The 24093-nt window shown below is 51.2% G+C and overlaps 1 protein-coding gene across 1 annotated transcript in view; it reads right to left on the reverse strand.

Annotated features, from left to right (window-relative positions):
- Window positions 1-24093, reverse strand: part of LOC144805953 (uncharacterized) — a 630307-nt gene that overhangs the window by 427622 nt on the left and 178592 nt on the right. The gene's annotated exons all lie outside the window — the stretch shown is intronic.

Consider the following 24093-nt stretch of genomic DNA (forward strand, 5'->3'; position numbering starts at 1 on the left):
TATTTAAGTTTGTTAGGAAGTTGAAATTATACAAAATACATGAATTCCGTCCAAACAGGAAAACAATTGATGTGACAACAACAACCACTTCTCTCCAGACTGCCCTTACAATAAGAGACCTTGAGATATTACAAACACTACACAGTTTAGAAGGAATGGAAGAGACCACAATCATATCTAGTAATTCCAATGACTCTGTAGATCCCACTAATATTAACAACATCCTTGGTATCGACAGGGGGAAATGACGAATTTTAAAATGCCATCTAGATCCATACCCCAATTACCCAAATACAATATTGACGTATTCTCGGACACAGTTACAGAAGAAATGTTGAAACTAAGTAGAGAACAATTGAAACAGAGTAACTTGAACAAGAGACAATGGAACACATTAACTGAGTTATAGAAAGATAAGACAATAATCACTAAACCCTCCGACAAGGGGGGCAACATAGTGATAATTTGTAGAGAGAACTACGTAAAGGAGGGACTCAGACAGGTGAGCAATAGCACCTGTTACGTTAGAAGTGACAGGGAATGTTAGAAATGGGATTTCCGGTTGGCTAAGGCTTGCGCCAAAGCCAGGCAGAAACCACCACTCTAGTCAGGGCAAGGAAGTTACACGCCAAGGATAACCCCTGCTCATCCTCTAGGTAACATGACACGAGCAGTAAGGCTAATCCCGGAGGCAATGTAGGTTAAGTATTTGCGCACGCACTCAGCAAAAACACCCAAGGTCCACCACAAAGGAAACTCCACACAAGGTTATATATAAATATAGCCTTTGTATTATACCAAACACATTAGATAATAAACACACCGTTTACAATGTGCCAGATGCACGGGCAGAATTTACAGGGGATTATATACATGGGACAGGGCCACATGAACCAATGTCAGGAATAAGCACTTGGTAGAACTAGCACTTTGTAGAAATAGAATACTTGTAGGAGGAGCGCTTAGCACATAGAACATATCATAACTGTACCATCAAATAGTAAATGTAGCACACAAACAGTAATCACTGGTAAAAGGTAAGTACCACCTACGCGATCCTAAGCACCTTAGGCAAATATCATGCAGAGAACCATGAACTCACTAGCATAACTATACTAGGAAAAACAACCACCTAAGCATAAAAATACATTTAGGGGTATAGGCAAGAAGCTTGGCACATGATGCATGAAAACACATTCAGAGGTGTAGGTAAGAAGGCATTACACAGTAGGCAGGTAATCACAAATTGCGCAAAGATCACATAGGGCCAGAATCAGGTACCCCATGCAAGGGCACAACACCAGAACTATCCCCCAGGCCAACTGGCCTCTCAGAGGCTGAAATGCCCGGTGTCCACAATGTCAGGGAAGACTGCTCAGGCAGCCAAAGAAGATGGCGCAAGGGTTCCTTGGGGGGCCTAAATGAAGCAGCTGCCCAATAAGTGCTGGGCAGCTGGAGACCTCCTCTGGGTTCTAAATAAACAAAATAGGGCCAAAACTACGTGGGAGCCTCGTGGGCTCGAGAGAAAATGCTGCCCACTGTGGGGGGGGGGCAAATGTAAAACAACAGTTGATGGACAGAATGCAGAACAATGTCATACATTCACCCCAGTACAGAGATCTGGGCCCAAATCCATCGTTTTTTTGCACTCCACACCACCCCGGTTCGGACATGACCATATACAAATCAGCCTTGACGCTGTGCCTCATGGGAACAGTCCAGCCCGAACTGCCAAGCCATGTCTTTCCTGGACCGGAATCAAGCATCCTAGGACCGGTTTCTGGCTATCAGCCGTCTTCAGCCAGGATAGCTTGACCCCAGTGGTGTGGAGAGCATGGGACTCACGTCTGAGCATACCCAGCCCACTCCGGGTGACAAATGCAAAACAACAGTTGATGTACAGACCTCCTCTGGGTTCTAAATAAACACAATAGGGCCAAAGCAACGTGGGAGCCTTGTGGGCTCGAGAGAAAATGCTGCCCACTGTGGGGGGAGCGGCCCGCTGCCAGCCGGGGCCGCTCTACCTCCCGAAATGCCCCCAAACTGGTGGAGCCTCTCGAGCTCAAACAATAATGCCCCCAAGTTGTTGGAGTCCCGCTCGGGGGACTCGACAAACAATTATGGCCCAAAACGAAGGCAGCACTTAGCAGGAGGGGGCGGGCACCGGCAATGTGCCCCGACACCCCCTCTATCAATAATGGCCCATGGGGCCCCTCGTGGGCTCTGAATGCACTGGTGCCCGGGAACCTCTCAGGGCTTGAATCAGCAAATGCCCCCGTTGGTATCCCGCTCTGGGACTGCTACAATATTGTGCCCCCAACGTCGGAGTCCCGCTTCACTCACTGGAGGTCTTCTGCAGCACTCCTCCGGTCTGCGCAGGGTAGGGCGAGGCTCCTCTTGGGCTGCGGGGCTCTCCTTTCACTCAGGGAGCCTCGCTGCTCTGGCGGCCGGTGCTCCTCTCTGCCGGGGGCTGCGGGGCTCTCTGGTGGGAGACACACGCAGGGCTCACACCGCCGATGCGGGAACCCTGCTTCCTGTCTCCTCCTACGGCAGGACTTCCTGCTCCTTGGCCGGGCACCGCCCTCGTCTCAGCAAGGGCTGCCTGACTTCCGGGGGCCGCAGCGTTGATTTTCTGTTGTCCGGGCTGCAGCGGTGATGCGGGGCTGATTAGGGGTAGGCTCCCTTTTTAATTTAAATATAAAGCGGGGTGAGCACCCGCTAGGCCGCAAATGTAAGAATACACCCTGGCACAAGGTCCCTGGCGGGGTGGATAGGCTCCCGCGCCAATGATAAGCACAAAGGGGGATCCCCACGCCGGCGATTCCCTCGAGAAAAGGGATCGCCGCTCCAGCGGTGCAATGCACTGTTTTTAGAGGGGGGGAGGCCAGCGCTCCCTAGGGCTGGCAGGCAGGAATCCCCAAAGTCCAGGGCAAAGTCTTTGGAAAGGCAGGGGGCAAAGGCTGAGCCCAGGGGCCAGCTCACAGGGCCCTCCAGGCAGGGAGGCAGTCCCCAGTGGTGGTCCTCCTGGCGCCCAGCAGCAGCAGCAGCAGGCCACCCTCTTCAGGTCAAGAACAAGAGAGCAACATTCATGGGGTCACAGCCCATTTTTTACACCTACTTCCTTTGTCTGTGTCTGCAGGGTGTGGGGAAAACCAGTCACAGCTGGTTTTGGAGCACTCTGATGTGCTCAGCCCCTCTTCTCATTCACTGGCCAGGTTAGGGTCATCAGTCGCACCACAGGGGCGGAGCCAGCATTGTGTGGGGAAAGCCCAGCCCTATTAAGGTCCCAGGTGCACCCCTCCCTCACATTAACATGCAGATCTCCCATTCACCACCGGGGCAGACCCATTCTGACTCATGGAGCCAGGCACACCAGCCAGTCTCAACCAATCACTAGCCAGACAGCTAATTTACCTTTTGTACACAGACAGGCCAACTTTTTGAAGTGGCACTTCCACACTAGGCACAATAACGCCACACACATCATCGCACAGCATTCAATCTCATGAGTTCGCACATACCAAACTCACCCATTCACTCCCCATGCATCAGGAACTACCAGGGACACATACATTTCCCATGCGTTCCTATGGGAGGGCAGGCCAACCTCACAACACGCACGCACTTTACACTGGGATACAGTGGTAAAGTGCACAGAAACCAAAAATCACTAACAACAAGTCACAATTAAAAGCAAAAAGTTTAGGGGTGAATCTACCAGAAGGGCCAAGTCCAACAGGGAATATTTACAACATTTAATTTCACACCATAAGGAAAGACTACTGGAGTGGCATGAACACCAACTACTCAGTTGGGATGAACTACAGTTCCTAAAAATGAAACACCTACCATCCCCACACACTACCTGTTACCAAAGGTGCATAAGGTTGCACTAAACCCACCAGGTCGTCCCATTGTTTCCTCAAAAAATAATATTTTTGAGAATACCTCAATATATGTTGATCGTTTTCCGGCACCATATGCACAGAATTTGGATTCCTACTTTAGAGATCTGCAAGACTTCATCCAAAAATCCAATAATCTGGGTTGGGACAAGGAATGTTGGCTAGAGTGCTTAGACGTGGAAAGTCTGTACACTAGTATTAGGCATCAAGATGGAATGAATGCCTGTAAATACTTTCTCGGAATGAGAGATGCTAAGGTACTTGTTAGAGGGGGGAGGTCTCTGGGGGACAGAGGTAAGTACTCCTGACCACCCCGGGACCCCTCTCATCCAGGAACATTACCGAGCACTAGAGTCAGACCCTCCAGAGGGGAGGGTTAGGCATTTATGTTCATGTACACGGAGACACCACCACACTACAAAGGGACACCACACAAATGGGTTATAGGCAAAACAAGTTCTTTATATATGGCTTCTCATCAGATCAGGGATTATGTACACTTGGGCTAGGGGCCAGCTTTGCTTCTTGAATGGCCCGGACTCATGGAGGGGATATGCAGGAGACTTTGGGGGAATTCTCGAGGTACTCACAGTCTCACCGGGTTAGTCTCTAGTCCGGTCGGCTCGGGAGGGCTGTGGGATTCTGCGCTCCTGGCACGGGTGGTGGCGGCCACGTATCCGGTGTACAGCTCTCAATCCTCGAGCCGCGGGATACGGAGGGCTAAAATTTAGAGGTATCGGGCGTACGACTCACAATCCTCGAGTCGCGTGATACCGATGGGGTCTAGAGCGGCGGGTCTGTGGACAACTCGTACCCTCAACCACGATTCGTTCACTTGATGTTCCACACACCCTAGGCTCCGGGTACGACTCATACTTCTGAGTGCCGTAGGTCGGGTCGCCCCTCCTGGCGGTGCCAGGCCAGTGCCGCTCGTACTTTGGAGCGCGAAGGGCTTCCAGGTACGGGATGGACAGATGTAGCTGCGGTGCGTACTCAGGTGCGCACAGGTCCTCAAGCACTTCCAGGTACGGGGCGGACAGATGTAGCTGTGGTGCGTACTCTGGAGCGCACAGGTTCTCAAGCGCTTGCAGGTACGGGACGGACTGATGTAGGCCAGGTACAAGGCTCGAGCCACGACAAAGTCTGCAGGGCTCGAGTCGGGTGCAACGAAGCGTCCTCATGGGGTCAGGGGAGCCTCGATCTAGTCAGCAGGGTTCAGAGGGTCTTTGGTGGGAGCGTGACGTTCTTCTTCTCCAGGATGGGCGGCGACCACGTCATCAGGGCCCTCTTGTTTCAAGATTCTACTAACTCCACTCCCGAGGTGGCCACCGTTATATCTCTCCTTTTTCCTTTCAAGTTCTAGCCCTCCCAGATGGCTCCTCGGGCCTGGGGCTGATTGTTGGTGCCTCCGGCCCTCTGGCACTCGTCTCCTTTGAAGTTTGGAGGTGGGGCTTTTCCGCCGCCCGGCAGGGAGCGTGGCCGTATCGGGCAGGAGGTGCGAACGAAACTCCTCTGCCCCATTCCACTGGGAAAAGGAGCTGTACAGGGGGGCAATGGGGGGTTCAGGTTTCTCTGAGGCTGGGACCCTGTGGGGGAGGGTGCTGGCGGACCCCGGTTTCTATCGTTGGGCCTGGGCACTAGGCTTCCTGCTACTGGGGGGAACTGGGGGTGCTATGTCGGGATGGCTACGTTTCTTCTGGGATCAGGGGGGGATGTAGGGAGGACAGAGGACAGGGCTACGCTGGGGGTGGCCGTGCACAGGGGACGGCCGGGGCCCGGGAGGTAAGAAGGCCCACGCCAAGGAGGACAGGTCTAACACACATCCCCCCCAGCTGAAAGGCAGGGAGAACTACTCATCCCCTTGGGAGTTTTCCTCACTGATGTGGAAAAACCAGGATAGACCATCCGCATTGGCGTGGTCAGTACCCGGATGGTGTTCGACGGTGAAGTCCATCCCTTGGAGGGAAATGGCCCACCGAAACAGTTTGGGATTCTCTCATCTCATCTGCATTAGCCACCTGAGGGGCCGGTGGTCGGTTTGGACCCGGAAGTGAGTTCCGAACAGGTAGGGCCTCAGTTTCTTCAAGGCCCAAACCACCACAAAGGCCTCCCGCTTGATGGTGCTCCACCTTTGCTCCCTGGGTAGTAATCTCCTACTGATGAAGGTGACTGGCTGGTCTTGGCCCTTTTCATTTAGCTGGGACAGAACTACCCCTATGCTAAGCTCGGAGGGGTCGGTCTGGACAACAAACTCCCGGGAGTAGTCAGGGGCCTGGAGTACTGGGGCGGTGCACATGGCTGTCTTCAAGGCATCAAAAGCCTTCTGACAGGTGGGGGTCCATTGCACCTTCTTAGGCTGTCTCTTAGAGGTCAATTCTGTCAGGGGCCCCACTATGCTGCCATACCCCTTGTTGAATCTCCGGTAGTAGCCGGTGAGGCCGTGGGGGGTTCCCAAGCTAGGATGGCGTTGATTTTCGGTTGGAGTGGCGCCACCTGGCCGCTCCCTACCTGGTGCCCGAGGTAGACCACTGACCCTTGCCCAATCTGGCACTTACTGGCCTTGATGGTGAGACCGGCCCGGCGCAGGGCCGACAACACCTCCCAGAGGTGTCGCAAGTGTTCTCCCCAGTCTGTGCGGAACACTGCAATATCATCCAGGTATGCAGCGCTGAATTCCTCCAGCCCCGCCAGTACCCGGTGGACCAGTCCCTGGAAGGTGGCCAGGGCGTTCTTCATTCCGAATGGCATCACCCGGAATTGGTAGTGCCCATCGGGGGTGGAGAAGGCGGATCTCTCTTTTACTCCTTCGGTGAGGGCAATTTGCCAGTATCCTGAGGTCAGGTCGAAAGTACTGAGGTAATGTGCCGCTCCCAGACGGTCAATGAGTTCGTCTGCCCGGGGAATGGGGTGTGCATCCGTTCTCGTGACGGCATTGAGTCCATGGTAATTCACGCAGAACCTTAGTTCGGGCGTGGTACCTGGGGCGGCCGCTTTCAGGACTAGGACCATGGGGCTGGCCCACGAGCTGTCAGAGGATTCCACTATCCCCAGGGTAAGCATTTTGGAGAGCTCCTCCTTAATGCAGGACCGGATTCGGTCTGGGACACGGTAGGCTTTGTGCCGTACAGGGGTGCTGTCCCCAGTGTCTACATCGTGGACACACCAATCTGTGACACTGGGGACCAGGGAAAACAGGTCCGAGAACTGTCTCAATAGCTGGCGACAGTCTTTGTGCTGTTCCGGGGTCAGGGACGGGGAGAGAATCACTCCCTCCACAGAGCCAACCTTGTCCTTAGCACATAGGAGATCTGGCAGGGGCTTGGTCTCCTCCTCCGCCCCATCATCGGTGGCTAGGAGCATGCTCACCTCAGATCGCTCTAAGTGAGGTTTGAGGCGGGTCACGTGGAGGACCTTCAAAGGGTTCCTTGGGGACTGTACATCTACCAGGTAGGTGACCTGGCTCTTGCGCTCCACTAATTTGAAGGGACCGGTCCATTTGTCCTGGAGGGTGCAAGGTTCCACCGGGGCCATCACCCACACCTGCTGACCAGGCTGAAACTCTACCAGAGTGGCATTCTGGTCATACCAGCGTTTCATTGCTTCCTGGTTAGTCTCGAGGTTGTTCTCTGTGAGTTCTCTGAATTTCCGAGTCTGGTTCCTTAGGGCCAGGATGTATCGGAATACATCCTGGGGAGGGTTTGGGAGGGCTGTCTCCTAGCCCTCCTTGACTAGGCTTAGCGGTCCTCGGACGGGGTGACCATAGAGTAGTTGTGAGAAGTTGGCCTGGTAGGGGATGTTTCCAATTCTGGAACCACCTACTACCTGACCAAACAATCCCTTATGGTGTCTGGTTGTAAGTCAACCTTATTAGACAAGCTATCCTAGGGGTAGCATGGACTAAGCAGCCTAAAGGCTTAACTTAAGAGGTCGTGTTAAGCGAGCTGTTTTACCACATACAATCCTGTAATACCAAATGAAAGGACACCACACAAGTATATATTATAAAAATATATGTGTTTATTACTAAAAACAATCCCCAGTATTCTTTATGAATAAAGGGGCACAAGCGTTAAATCAAAAGCACTGTTTAAACATACAAGTTGCACAATTATGGATGAGGGCGGGTGGCCACTCAAACCATATACTAAACAAGTGGTATAAGAGAGGCCACTCGAACAGTGGTTAGGCCTAGGGCCTAGGGAATCGCTGGGAGCAGTCAGGACAAGCAATGCTGAAGTCGGGAATGGCCCTCGGGATTCGGGAGATGTGCGGAAAGCGCACGCATGCACCAATGTTAACCAATGGTGCGTAAAAGTCGTAGAGTTAAAGTTTAAGGACACTTCCGCTGAACCTAGAGGAACAAAACTTAACACACAGACCCTAGAGGTGTGCACCAGTGTGGGAACACTGGCGGAGCAAAGTTACCTCACCCACAGGAAGTGGGTGCACAGGGTCGAAGTGGCGTCGGGTTTTGACACGCAGGCTCTTGGTGCTTGGAGCTGAAAGGGCTGCAGGCAGGTTGAAGATGAAGTGTCCGGTGGAGTCCAAGGGTGGACTCAAGTTGTAGAGTACCTGAAAGCAGAGGGGACAGAGTCTGGGTCACTCAGCAGTGACCAGGGTGGAACCAGGACTGAACCAGGCAATGTCGGGCGCAATCAGGTGGTCGTCGAGGAGCTTCTCTCCGCTGTCACGTGGGCTCTGGGGCATCTGCGACGTCCAGGAGCAGGTCACGATCTGTCCCACGAAGGCTCTCACCGTCGGTGCAGTCGGCTTCAAGTTTGGAGCAAACAAGCCTTGGTAAGAGCAATCCACGCGGGATCGGAAGATTGCTTCTCACTCGGACCAGGAAGGTCAGAGTCGGGGCTCCTTTTCAGGGGAGCTGGTGTGGATCTGGAGCAACCAGATTCACGAGTCTTCTTAGGTAGTTCGTCGGCACAGGGACCACTAGCCAGCTGGCAAGTGACCGGGCCAACGCGTTGAGCCAAATAGAGCCAAAGGGCCCCACGCAGCACTCGTCGAGTGTGGAGGGCTGAACTTCGGCTCAGGAGCAGCTCAGGGTGGGGGCTTCTCAAACCCCGGTGCACAGCTTCGAGGGTCTCTCGTGGGCTGCACGGTCAGCGTCTCGTGGTCAATTCAAGATGGCGTGCCCCACGCTTCCGGTCGCCTCCACGGGTCTCAGCTCTGCAGGGACTGTGGATCGGGCTATTGGAAGGCAGGCAAGCTTGATCTCGTCGATCTCAGTCGCTCGAGTTCCGGCGGGAACTGCAACTAAGTAGACGTCGAGGGCTGGATGGTGCCTGCTGCTGCAGGGTGGTAACTCCTTGACCACAAGGGAGATTCTTCGGGCTTCCACGATGAGATGGAGGGCGAAGGGTCCAGAATTGCGTTTCAAATGTTTCTTCCAGGAAATCTGATGTGCCTTGGCACTGCTCCCACTCTTATTCGAATCTGGGGGGCGTGATTACCTGCTAGGTCCCCTCCTATGGGTGGGACCCAGGAAGTGGGTGGATACACCCCCTTCCTTTGATCCAGGCCGCCCTGGCACGAGGGCTGGAGTGCCCCAGAACCGGTTTGGCCGGATTATGCAAGGGGCAGCCTTGTGCGCCCCAAGCAGTGTCTGGTTTCTTTCAAACCTCCCTGCTACAATACACTATCTCCTGTCTGGAGGGCGGTGACACCCTCCTGTGACAGGAAACCCTTTGTCCAGGACCCATTTGGTCGAGTTTCGGTCAACTGCAGGGGTCCAGACATTTGTCTGTGGCAGAGGCATCCATTTTGTGGATCTTAAGGTCTTTGGAGAAATTAACCGCATTTAGTAAAGGAACATGTCTTACCCCTCTAGAGGGGTGGAATGCCATCCCCGTCGCCAGAACTGGCGAGGGGATGGTATTCCAAATCGTATGACACCTTACACGACATGTTTTGATAAAGCCAAACCAAAGTTGCTAAATAACCGCGAGGATTATAAGGCACTTAATAGTATATGGTATGGCATTATCCTGAAACAGCTTAGGGATTTGTTCCCGACGGCTGCAGACAGGCTCAGCTCATGCTAGAGCTCCATCTCACATAAAACCATGCACCCAGCCTCCAGGATTGGTGAGGCCTGACTATAGGAGTGGCTCACAGGTTTACATGTGTCCAGATATAGGTTTAGACATAGGTATACTATATCTAAGCAAGGGGTGTGTACACCACCTTACCCCAGCTGAGTGATCAGCCAGTTGTGTCAATTTAAGAACCAGCCAGGGGTGGCAAAAGATATGCTGCAGCCCCTGGTAGGCCTTAGTGGCTCCTATGCCCTGTGCACCTATAGTGCATTCTACAGGGGCTGACAAGGAGTCCATTTCCAATTGGTATGTGCCTATAGCACATGTGTCATTAATTTAGTGAGAGAACAGCAGGCTGGGGGTCTGATTAGCAGGCCCACAGCCTCAGTAGTCGAAAACCAGTGAAGCAAAAAGCAAAAATTTGGGGTGACCATAGGATAGCAGACCCTACTCTCCTACACAACCCCCCCCCCCAAACGCAGGGACATTAAACTAACCTTGACCAGATAAGTCTTCATGTTCTAAGTGGAAGTACCTGGAGAGACCATCTGCATTACCATGGTCAGTCCCTGGGCGGTGCTCCACTGTAAAGTCCATCCCCTGTAGGGAAATGGACCACCTGAGCAGTTTGGGATTTTCACCCTTCATCTGATTAAGCCATAAGAGGGGCTTATGGTCTGTCTGCACCAGGAAGTGAGTTCCAAACAAGTAGGACCTCAACTTCTTTAATGCCCAAACCACAGCAAAGGCCTCCCTCTCAATGGCTGACCAACGTTTCTCTCTGGGAGTCAGCCTCCTGCTAATGAAAGCAATAGGCTGGTCTTGACCATCTTGATTAAGTTGTGAGAGCACAGCTCCCACCCCCAACTCAGAAGCATCTGTCTGAACAATGAACTGTTTGGAGTAGTCAGGACTCTTTAGGATAGGTGCAGAGCACATGGCCTTCTTCAGGTCTTCAAATGCCTTCTGACAGCTAACTGTCCACTGAACCTTTTTTGGCATCTTCTTGGATGTCAAGTCATTTAATGGTGTCACTATAGACCCATAGTTTTTCACAAACTTTCTGTAATACCCAGTCAGGCCCAAGAAGGCTCTGACTTGTGTCTGGGTAACTGGAGGAGCCCAGTCCTGTATGGCCTGGATTTTGCTTTCCAGTGGCTGAACCTGGCCTCCACCTACTAGGTGGCCCAGGTATACAACCTTACTCTGCCCTATCTGGCACTTTGTGGCCTTGATAGTTAGGCCTGCCTTTTGCAGGGCCTCCAAAACTTTCTTCAGGTGGATCAGGTGATCCTCCCAGGTGGAGCTAAAGACAGCAATATCATCTAGATAAGCTGCACAAAAGTCATCCAACCCAGTAAGGATTTGGTTCACCAACCTTTGGAAAGTGGCAGGTGCATTCTTCAAACCAAAGGGCATTACCACAAACTGATAATGTCCACTAGGGGTAGAGAATGCTGTTTTGGCTTTTGACTCCTCAGCTAGTCTGATTTGCCAGTAGCCAGCTGTCAGATCAAATGTGCTCAGAAACTTGGCAGAAGCCAATCTGTCAATGAGCTCATCTGCTCTTGGAATGGGGTGAGCATCTGTCCTAGTGACAGCATTGAGACCCCTGTAATCCACGCAAAACCTAATTTCTCTCTTTCCATCTTGGGTATGAGGTTTTGGCACCAGGACTACTGGGCTGGCCCATGGGCTCTCTGATGGCTCAATCACTCCAAGCTCCAACATCTTTTGCACCTCAGCCTTGATGCAATCCCTGACATGATCAGGTTGCCTGTAGATCTTATTCTTGACAGGCAGACTGTCACCAGTGTCCACAACATGGGTACACCAGTCAGTCTGGCTGGGTGTGAGTGAAAACATTTGCCTGTGAGCCTGCAAAACTTGTCTGCAGTCCCTCTGTTGCTGTTCAGTGAGGCTGCCTGCCAAGGCTACTCCATCAACTGAACCATCATCAGGGTTCTGAGAAAGCAGGTCTGGGAGAGGGTCACTCTCTTCCTCCTGTTCCCCATCTGTGGCCATGAGCAAGCTCATGTCCTCCCTGTCCACAAATGCTTTCAAGCGATTCACATGGATTACCCTGTGAGGGCTCCTGGGTGTTCCAAAGTCTACCAAGTAGGTGACTTCCCCCTTCTTCTCAATAATAGGATAGGGTCCACTCCATTTGTCTTGGAGTGCTGCTGGAGCTACTGGCTCCAGTACCCATACCTTCTGTCCTGGTTGGAACTCTACCAGCACAGTCTTTTGGTCATGCCAAGCTTTCTGTAATTCTTGGCTGGCCTCCAGGTTTTTGGATGCTCTTTCCATGTACTCAGCCATCCTGGAGCGGAGACCAAGTACATAGTCCACTATGTCTAGTTTGGGCTTTTTGAGAGGTAACTCCCATCCTTCCTTCACCAAACACAATGGACCTCTCACAGGGTGGCCAAACAAAAGTTCAAAAGGGCTGTAGCCAACCCCCTTCTGTGGGACCTCTCTGTAAGCAAAGAGCAGGCAGGGTAAAAGAATGTCCCATTTCCGCCTGAGCTTCTCTGGTAATCCTTTTATCATGCCTTTAAGGGTCTTGTTAAATCTCTCCACAAGCCCATTGCATTGTGGATGATATGGGGTGGTAAACTTATAGTTTACTCCACATTCCTTCCACATTGCTTTCAGATAGCTGGACATAAAATTCGTCCCTCTATCTGATAGTACCTCCTTAGGAAAGCCCACTCTTGAGAAAACTGCAATGAGGGCTTTTGCCACCACAGGTGCTGTGGTGGTCCTTAGGGGAATAGCCTCTGGATACCTGGTGGCATGATCCACTACCACCAGTATGAATCTGTTCCCAGATGCTGTTTGGGGGTCCATTGGACCCACAATATCAATTCCAACTCTCTCAAAGGGGACCCCCACCACAGGTAGTGGTATAAGGGGGGCCTTTGTTGTGCCACCTGACTTACCACTGGCTTGGCAAGTGACACAGGAGCGACAAAACTCCTTGACATCCTCTGACATGTGAGGCCAGTGAAAGTGTGGAACAAGCCTGTCCCACGTCTTGTTCTGGCCTAAGTGTCCTGCAAGGGGAATATCATGGGCCAAGGTAAGAAGGAACCCCCTAAACTGCAGAGGTATGACCAACCTCCTGGTCATGCCAGGCTTGGGGTCTCTAGCCTCTGAGTAAAGGAGTCCCTCATCCCAATACACAGTATGGGTACCTTTGGCATCCCCAGCAGCCTCAGCAGCAGCCTGCTGTCTGAGGGGTTCAAGGGAAGGGCAATCTAATTGAGCCTGCCTCAGGTCTGCCCTTGAGGGTCCCCCTGTCCCCAGAAACTCAACCTGGTCAGGTTCAAGCTCCTCTGAGACAGTCTCCTCTTGGACTGCAGAATCAGTTTCCTCTGAAACTTGATCCTCAACCTGGGGCAAGGTGGAAGGCTGGGCCTTTCCTCTCTTGCTCCTTCTCTTGGGTTGTGGCTGGTCTATTGTTTCAAGATCCACCACTGGTTCAGGAAGGCACTTCTTAGCCTGAGCCCTTGTCATGGCAAGGACATGCTCTGAAATCCCTAGCATTTCTGCATGAGTCCTGTACTCCACTTCTGACCATGCTGAGCTTTCAAGGTCATTGCCTAACAGACAGTCTACTGGTAGGTCTGCACTCACCACAACTTTCTTTAGGCCATCAACCCCTCCCCAGGAGAAGTTCACAACTGCCACACTATGGGAGGTAGTGGAGTTGCTGGCGTTGGTTACTAGGTAGCTCTCTCCTAGTACAATCTGTCCAGGGTCCACAAAGTCAGGTGTCACCATGGTGACACTGGCACATGTGTCCCTGTATGCTTGAGCCAGTTTCTCATTAATTAAGGGAGTCTGCCTGTATTTGCCCAGGTTAGTGGGGCTTACTGCAGTGGGCAACTCAATGTCCACATCATACAGGAGAACTGCCTGTATAGGGACTCTGACTAGGCCAGATCCTACTTCAATACCCAGGGTCAACCCAGCTACACCCTTGGACTGTGTTCCACCACTGCTTACTGTACTTGGGGTTGCAGTTGCTTTAGGAGCTGTAGTGGTGGGAACTGGATTTGCCTTGGTGCACTCACTGCCCCAGTGTGAAACTGATTTGCAGGTATTACACCAAGGTGTCTTTGGACCTTTGTTCTTCTTCTTCTTGTTACCATTTTGGGAACCACCCTCCTTACTATTAGTTTGGGGGCCTGAAGACTTCTGGTCTTTTTCTTTATCTTTCTGATTCTGATTACCACCCTTCTGGTCTGTTTTCTTCTGGTCACCACCTTGGTTCTGGGGTTTCTGCTTAATCCTTGTTCTGACCCATTTGTCTGCCTTCTTTCCCAATTCTTGGGGAGAGGTCAGATCAGAGTCAATAAGGTATTGATGCAACAGCTGGTTTGTACAGTTATTAAGGATCTGTTCTCTCATCATAAGATTGTACAATCCTGTATAGTCTGAAACTTTACTTCCCTGCAACCAACCCTCCAAAGCCTTAGTGGCACACTCAACGAAATCAGTCCAGTCTTGAGTCTGTGCTTTCTGGGTGTCTCTGAACAACAACCTGTATTGCTCAGTGGTTAGGCCATACCCTTCAATAAGAGCACTCTTCAAAACAGAGTAGTTTTTGGCATCCTCAGGTCTAACTGTGAGGAGCCTGTCTCTCCCTTTCTCAGAAAAGGAGTACCACAAAATTGCAGCCCACTGATTCTCAGGAACCTGCTGTACCATGCAGGCTCTCTCAAGAGCAGTCATCCATTTGTGGATGTCATCCCCTTCTTTAAAGGGGGGCACAATTTTGGTCAGGTTTCTATTGTCATAGGCCCTGTCTTTTTCTCTTGGAAAATTGCTGCCACCAGTGACATCTAAGCCACTTAATTTCTGCTCTCTTGCCAAGGCAAGTTTAGCTTGAGCTAAGGTAAGTTTAGCTTGACTCAGGGCTACCTCCTCTCTCTCTATCTGGAGTCTGACAGCCCTCATTCTAGCCCTATGCTCAGCTTTCTGAGAAGCACTCATGCCTCTCTCTGATTCTCTGGAGGCACTAGAAATATGAGAGTCCCCTGAGGGAGATCTCACTCTTCTGTTGCCTGGGAGAATCACATGTTGGGTTCTGGGGAGGTGCTGGCCCTCTCCATTCCCCAGTAGGTCCAAGTTGGCCTGGCTAAGCCTACCAACTGGAACCTGGCTACCCTGATCCTGTACTTCTAAGTCCTCAACATCTGAGTCCTCATCCAAGTCATCATCATCCTCCTCTTCAGGGGGATCAACTACAGGGGGGTTCCCTCCATTTCCTGTGTCTAGGGAAGCTGCTTTTGCCTTCTCTAAGTCATCCTGTTCTAGGATTTCTACCAGGATTAGGCAGGTGGGGCTTCTGCCCCTTTTTAACCCTCTTGCTTTGCACAAGGCAATCAAGTCTCTGCGGGTTAGTTTGTCATATCCAAAAGTTGCCTGGGTAGGGTCAACTGTCACAGGAGTAGACCCTGAGGCTTTTCCTGTGTCAGACATGGTTACTAGTGAGGTGTAAGTGGTGCACTTACCTACACTAAGTGTTTTCCTACTGTACCTTGCTAGTGAGTTGTAGTCAGGGTGTGCTAATCCCTTTAACCTACAACTACTAAGTTCAGTAGAACTTAATATGCTAAGCTTTTGATTTTATATGTACCTAGAGGTACTTGATGTGATCTTTCAATTTGATACAAAGATTGCAATGGTAAAACAACAGCAAGCTCAAATCCGCACCGCTGCTCACCAATGTGAGAAGTTGGCCTGGTAGGGGATGTTTCCAATTCTGGAACCACCTACTACCTGACCAAACAATCCCTTATGGTGTCTGGTTGTAAGTCAACCTTATTAGACAAGCTATCCTAGGGGTAGCATGGACTAAGCAGCCTAAAGGCTTAACTTAAGAGGTCGTGTTAAGCGAGCTGTTTTACCACATACAATCCTGTAATACCAAATGAAAGGACACCACACAAGTATATATTATAAAAATATATGTGTTTATTACTAAAAACAATCCCCAGTATTCTTTATGAATAAAGGGGCACAAGCGTTAAATCAAAAGCACTGTTTAAACATACAAGTTGCACAATTATGGATGAGGGCGTGTGGCCACTCAAACCATATACTAAACAAGTGGTATAAGAGAGGCCACTCGAACAGTGGTTAGGCCTAGGGCCTAGGGAATCGCTGGGAGCAGTCAGGACAAGCAATGCTGAAGTCGGGAATGGCCCTCGGGATTCGGGAGATGTGCGGAAAGCGCACGCATGCACCAATGTTAACCAATGGTGCGTAAAAGTCGTAGAGTTAAAGTTTAAGGACACTTCCGCTGAACCTAGAGGAACAAAACTTAACACACAGACCCTAGAGGTGTGCACCAGTGTGGGAACACCGGCGGAGCAAAGTTACCTCACCCACAGGAAGTGGGTGCACAGGGTCGAAGTGGCGTCGGGTTTTGACACGCAGGCTCTTGGTGCTTGGAGCTGAAAGGGCTGCAGGCAGGTTGAAGATGAAGTGTCCGGTGGAGTCCAAGGGTGGACTCAAGTTGTAGAGTACCTGAAAGCAGAGGGGACAGAGTCTGGGTCACTCAGCAGTGACCAGGGTGGAACCAGGACGGAACCAGGCAATGTCGGGCGCAATCAGGTGGTCGTCGAGGAGCTTCTCTCCGCTGTCACGTGGGCTCTGGGGCATCTGCGACGTCCAGGAGCAGGTCACGATCTGTCCCACGCAGGCTTTCACCGTCGGTGCAGTCGGCTTCAAGTTTGGAGCAAACAAGCCTTGGTAAGAGCAATCCACGCGGGATCGGAAGATTGCTTCTCACTCGGACCAGGAAGGTCAGAGTCGGGGCTCCTTTTCAGGGGAGCTGGTGTGGATCTGGAGCAACCAGATTCACGAGTCTTCTTAGGTAGTTCGTCGGCACAGGGACCACTAGCCAGCTGGCAAGTGACCGGGCCAACGCATTGAGCCAAATAGAGCCAAAGGGCCCCACGCAGCACTCGTCGAGTGTGGAGGGCTGAACTTCGGCTCAGGAGCAGCTCAGGGTGGGGGCTTCTCAAACCCCGGTGCACAGCTTCGAGGGTCACTCGTGGGCTGCACGGTCAGCGTCTCGTGGTCAATTCAAGATGGCGTGCCCCACGCTTCCGGTCGCCTCCACGGGTCTCAGCTCTGCAGGGACTGTGGATCGGGCTGTTGGAAGGCAGGCAAGCTTGATCTTGTCGATCTCAGTCGCTCGAGTTCCGGCGGGAACTGCAACTAAGTAGACGTCGAGGGCTGGATGGTGCCTGCTGCTGCAGGGTGGTCACTCCTTGACCACAAGGGAGATTCTTCGGGCTTCCACGATGAGATGGAGGGCGAAGGGTCCAGAATTGTGTTTCAAATGTTTCTTCCAGGAAATCTGATGTGCCTTGGCACTGCTCCCACTCTTATTCGAATCTGGGGGGCGTGATTACCTGCTAGGTCCCCTCCTATGGGTGGGACCCAGGAAGTGGGTGGATACACCCCCTTCCTTTGATCCAGGCCGCCCTGGCACGAGGGCTGGAGTGCCCCAGAACCGGTTTGGCCGGATTATGCAAGGGGCAGCCTTGTGCGCCCCAAGCAGTGTCTGGTTTCTTTCAAACCTCCCTGCTACAATACACTATCTCCTGTCTGGAGGGCGGTGACACCCTCCTGTGACAGGAAACCCTTTGTCCAGGACCCATTTGGTCGAGTTTCGGTCAACTGCAGGGGTCCAGACATTTGTCTGTGGCAGAGGCATCCATTTTGTGGATCTTAAGGTCTTTGGAGAAATTAACCGCATTTAGTAAAGGAACATGTCTTACCCCTCTAGAGGGGTGGAATGCCATCCCCGTCGCCAGAACTGGCGAGGGGATGGTATTCCAAAGCGTATGACACCTTACACGACATGTTTTGATAAAGCCAAACCAAAGTTGCTAAATAACCGCGAGGATTATAAGGCACTTAATAGTATATGGTATGGCATTTTCCTGAAACAGCTTAGGGATTTGTTCCCGACGGCTGCAGACAGGCTCAGCTCATGCTAGAGCTCCATCTCACATAAAACCATGCACCCAGCCTCCAGGATTGGTGAGGCCTGACTATAGGAGTGGCTCACAGGTTTACATGTGTCCAGATATAGGTTTAGACATAGGTATACTATATCTAAGCAAGGGGTGTGTACACCACCTTACCCCAGCTGAGTGATCAGCCAGTTGTGTCAATTTAAGAACCAGCCAGGGGTGGCAAAAGATATGCTGCAGCCCCTGGTAGGCCTTAGTGGCTCCTATGCCCTGTGCACCTATAGTGCATTCTACAGGGGCTGACAAGGAGTCCATTTCCAATTGGTATGTGCCTATAGCACATGTGTCATTAATTTAGTGAGAGAACAGCGGGCTGGGGGTCTGATTAGCAGGCCCACAGCCTCAGTAGTCGAAAACCAGTGAAGCAAAAAGCAAAAATTTGGGGTGACCATAGGATAGCAGACCCTACTCTCCTACAGTAGTTCAAAAGGGCTGAACCCCAGGGACTTCTGGGGGACTCCCGGTACGCAAACATGAGGCAGGGTAGGAGGACGTCCCACTTACGCCTCAGGGGCTCCTCCAGGCCCATGATCATTCCCTTGAGGGTCCGGTTGAACCTCTCAACCAGACCATTGCCTTGGGGGTGGTACGGGGTGGTGAATTTGTAAGTCACCCCAGACTCCTGCCACAGGGACTTCATGTATTTTGAAATTAAGTTGGTCCCCCTGTCACTCACCACCTCCCGGGGGAATCCCACCCGCGAGAATATTTCCATCAGGGCCCGCCCCACCACGGGGGCCATCACTGTTCAGAGGGGGATGGCCTCGGGGTACCTGGTGGCATGGTCCACCAGGACTAGGATGAATCTGTGTCCCATGGCGGTCCGGGGTCCAGAGGTCCCACAATATCGATTCCCACCCGCTCAAAGGGGGTACTGAACACCGGGAAGGGCTGGAGAGGGGCTTTGCGCCTTCCTCCACTCTTCCCACTGGCCTGGCAGGTCTGGCAGGACTGGCAGTGGGTCGCTACGATTTGGCGCATCTTGGGCCAATAGAAATGGGTGACCAGTCGGTGGTATGTCTTATCTTGTCCCAAGTGTCCGGCTAGAGGCACGTCGTGAGCCAGGCCCAGCAGGAAGTCTCTGAAGCATAGGGGTACCACCAGCCTCCGGGCTGACACTAGCTCAGCAGACTTAGGCTCGCTGTAGAAGAGACCATTCTCCCAGTAGATCCAGTGGGACCCGGACTGGTTGCCGGCCGCCTGTGCCACGGCCTGCTGCCACACGCCTAGAAGGGTGGGGCAGGTGGTCAGTTCTCAGCAGAACTCTTCCCGGGAAGGTCCCCCCTCTTGTCGCCACTTGGCCAATCCAGGGAGGTCCCCCAGCTCTGCAATCTGCTCTCCGGTAGGGCCCCGGGCTTCTTCTTCTTCAGGGTTGGATTCCCCTTGGGTGTCGGAACTGGAGGGGTCAGGTTGTCCGCACTCCCTTTCTCCTCCCTCTAAGGCGGGGCTCTGGGCCCCTCTTTCTGGTCCCACTTCCTCTGGAGCACTCATCCGTGTGGCCATGGCCCGAGTGGTGGGGCACACCCACTCTGGTAGGCCCATCATTCTCAGATGAGCCTTTCGTTCCACCTGTGTCCACGGAGAAGTCTCCAGGTTGTTGCCTAGTAAACAATCGACTGGCATGGTGGGTCGGACCGCTACCTGCAGGGTGCCAGATACTCCCCCCATTCAAAGGGAATTTGGGCCATTTTGCAGAGGCTCTCAGAATTGTCGGCCGCAATGATGGGACAGAGGACGCGAGGGACAATCTGCTCTTTTGATACCAAGTGACAGCGGACAGCCGTGACTCTGGCACCGGTGTCGCGGAGGGACTCTACCCGGTGTCCGTTGACGGTCACCCACTGCGCGTACTTCGTAGTGTTGGGTGATAGCGGGGTTCCGGGGACCATTTTTCCATCCCCTAGGGAAACCAGGGACATCGCTACGGGTTCCCACTCCTCGGGAGCTTCTAACTCCTCCTCGAGGGTGACTGCGGTCAGGTGACGGGGGGGTTGCCAGAGATGGTGGGCTTTTTGTAGAGGGGACACTGGACGTCACTGGCATAGTGGCCTGGTTGTTGCCATTTGTAACAAGAGGTGGCGTTCCTTTACCCCGGTCTGCCTGGGGGACCCCAGGGCTTGTTACAGGGGGAGACGGTGATCCTGGCTGCTGGTTTCCTTGGGGGCTACGTTGGGGCCCTGGAGGGAACTCCCGCGGCCTACCTTGGCCCCCCCCCTCGCTGTCGGGGGCCCTTCTCATTTCTTGCATAGTCACCTACTGGGCCCCTGGGGACCCGGGTGTTCACCCAGCGGTCTGCCTCCACGGCGAGCCTTCTGGGGTTAGTAAGCTTGCTGTCCAGGAGATGCTGCCGCCGTTCCACAAAGCAGTTTAATGATAGGTGTTCCCAGGCTATCAGATCAAATAACTCTTCAAACATGGTGACCTTGCTGCCCTTGATCCACCCTTCCAAGGCTCTACTGTAAAAGTTGACATATTCTACCCAGGTGGTACCAGGTAGCTTCTTGCAATCCCTGAATAGCTGCCTGTACATCTGCCCGGCAGGGAGTGGGCCGTTTCGGTCAGGAGGTGCGAACGAAACTCCTCTGCCCCATTCCACTGGGAAAAGGATCGCTACCCACAGCTGGGCAGGGGGGCGAAGGGGGGTTCTCCGAGGTTGGGACCATATGGGGGAGGACCCCGGTTTCTATCGTTGGGCCTGGGCACCAGGCTTCCTGCTACTAGGGGGAACTGGGGGTGCTATGTCGGGGTGGCTACGATTCTTCTTGGATCAGGGAGGGATGTAGGGAGGACAGAGGACAGGGCTATGCTGGGGGTGGCCGCGCACAGGGGACGGTCGGGGCCCAGGAGGTAAGAAGGCCCACGCCAAGGAGGACAGGACTAACAGTACTACAACACAAACAGATGATCATGGAAATGATCAAAACTTGTCTAAAGAAGAACATTTTCCTCTTTGAAAATACATTGTATAAGCAAATACAAGGAACAGCAAGGGGGACATGCTTCGCCCCCAGCTATTCCAATCTTTTGGTGGGCTGGTGGGAGGAGCACGTCCTATGGAATCGAGATCAGAATAGATTCATTGGTCAAATCAGTGTGTGGCTCAGTTATATTGATGACGTCTTCAATAAAACAACATCAATCAATTCACCATGAATTACAGACTGATCTCTACAGGAAGAACACTGCTGGCAACTCGATGCTCCTTGCGGATCTATCATCCACCAAGCTAGTGCTCGAGTATCCCCTATAGCTAGTTTCTCAGAGCCAAAAGAAACAGTAGCACCAAAGAAGGCTATAGGAGAACCAAACAGGACATGCTAGATCGCTTAAGTGCCAGAAAGTATCCTATGAAAAGCCTAATAAAATCTAGCATAAGGGCTGATGAAATATCGAGAGATGAACTTTTACAAGGAAAACCAGACATTTCAAGGGAACCTGACAAAGAACTGATACGAGTTATCACCAAGTTTACATGTCAAACAAACAACTTATGCAAGATCTTAAAGAGTAGATGGGCAATACTAACACATGATACCACTTTGAGAACGGAGATAGGCAAATACACCCAACATCACTTTTAAGAGAAATCTTTCCATAAAAGACATGTTAATACACACACATCTCACAAGTAACAGACAAACTTGGATGCAACAGAGTCGAGGTTTCAGAAAATGCGGTAACTGCAAGGCGTGCAAATTCAGCACTAGCGTCTATGAGATTACCCTAGACAGGATTAGGAAGAAACACTGTATCACTAAACCAATCACATGCTAAACAAACTATGTACTATATGTAATCATCTGTCCATGTGACAGATGAAATATAGGGTTGACTACCTTTCCCATACAAAAGCGTATACTCGAACATTGGCATGCCATCACAAATGCAGACATGAGCTACAGCACAACACTTCATGGAACACCGTAATGGAGACTGGACCAAAGCCAGATTGTTAGGCATTGATACTGTTGTGAAACACCCTAGGGGTGGCAACAGAACTACTGCATTTCGCAGAATGGAATCTAGGTACATATTAGAAGCAGGAAGTCTCACTCCACATGGTATGAACCAGGGCGAAGAGCTTTACACACACTTTTAAATTAGAAGCTCCTATGTGTAACTCATTTTTCGTTTCTTTTCATGATATAAATTGTCACAAATGTATATATTTCTTTCTGTAGACATATCACATTCATCATCGATATTATTTTCTCCTCTTACAATGGTTTTCCAAGATGCAACACAAAGAAGACTGTACTTAGGTTGTACTTATGTTACGCTGGTGTACTAAATTGTTCTTTTTCTCACTTATAAATATTTGGAAGCTTCCATGCACATCTGCTGGTAGCGTTAAGGAGACTATAGAAGGCGACCCCGATGTGGCAACACCTTTTTTTTTTCACTGAGGTGGAAGTAAGATGTAGTTTCATTTGGGTACTATGCCCTTAAGCACAGCAGCATTTGTTTGTCAGTTTTGAATTAGTGCACTAGACTATAACAAGAAATTGTTTATCAAAATAAAAATATAATTCAGAAATAAGCCAAACATAGCTGAACAACTGTCATAGAAACTGTACTATACCTAATATATGGTGGCTAAAGTCAATATTATTGGTAAAACTTAGTTTACTAATTAACAGCTTTTGTTCGTCATTGATAAATTTTTTGTTGACAAAGAGTTGAGGAGGAATGACAGAATGTGAAGTATTTTGTTTATGTTTACTTGAACGCATTTTTGCACATTGTATAAATGCAAAGAACATAGAGAAAAACGGGTTATGTGAAAAAGTTTGTTAGATCGAAACGCGCCAGTTTCGTTTAACAAATAAATACCAGTGATAAAATACTACTGCATTGGTGCGGCTGCTTTCTCAGGAGTGACAGGCAACGCAGAATACATGTGGAGTATACATATATATATTCACTGAAAAAACTACAGGTTACAGGGACGTTAGAATTAGGTCAGATTTCACTGGGTCAAAACATAGAAATTCAGCTGGAACAGTTACCTGAGCTAACTATAACTTATGCCTCTGCAATGCACTGCTTATGACCTCACATATTGCATCACTCATGACATGGTCAGTGCCATCACTAATGACAACATACACAGAACCACTCACACACCCACTCCTACCCCATAGAACCTCTCATACACCCAATCCCAACCCCACATAACCCCTCACATACCCATTCACAGACCCATACCAGCAATCACACAACCAATGACTCATCCAAAGAGCCACTCACAAATCCACTCACTCACACAGCCACTTACACACCCACTAAGTCACCCATACAGCCACTCATGCACCCACTCACTCACCAATACAACCACCCGCATATACAAACAGACAGACACACACCCACTCCTACCACATAGACCCTCTCATACACCCAATCCCAACCCCACATAACCCCTCACATACCCATTCACAGACCCATACCAGTACTCACACAACCAGTGACTCGTCCAAAGAGCCACTCACAAATCCACTCACTCACACAGCCACTTACATACCCACTAAGTCACCCATACAGCCACTCATGCACCCACTCACTCACCAATACAACCACCCGCATATACATATAGACAGACACACACCCACTCCTATCCCATAGAACCTCTCATACACCCAATCCCAACCCCACATAACCCCTCACATAACCATTCACAGACCCATACCAGCACTCACACAACCAGTGACTCATCCAAAGAGCCACTCACAAATCCACTCACTCACACAGCCACTTACATACCCACTAAGTCACCCATACAGCCACTCATGCACCCACTCACTCACCAATACAACCACCCGCATATACATATAGACAGACACACACCCACTCCTATCCCATAGAACCTCTCATACACCCAATCCCAACCCCACATAACCCCTCACATAACCATTCACAGACCCATACCAGCACTCACACAACCAGTGACTCATCCAAAGAGCCACTCACAAATCCACTCACTCAGACAGCCACTTACACACCCACTAAGTCACCCATACAGCCACTCATGCACCCACTCACTCACCAATACAACCACCCGCATATACATACAGACAG

This window comes from Lissotriton helveticus (genome assembly GCF_964261635.1).
Source record: "Lissotriton helveticus chromosome 1_1 unlocalized genomic scaffold, aLisHel1.1 SUPER_1_unloc_35, whole genome shotgun sequence".
NCBI lineage: Eukaryota > Metazoa > Chordata > Amphibia > Caudata > Salamandridae > Lissotriton > Lissotriton helveticus.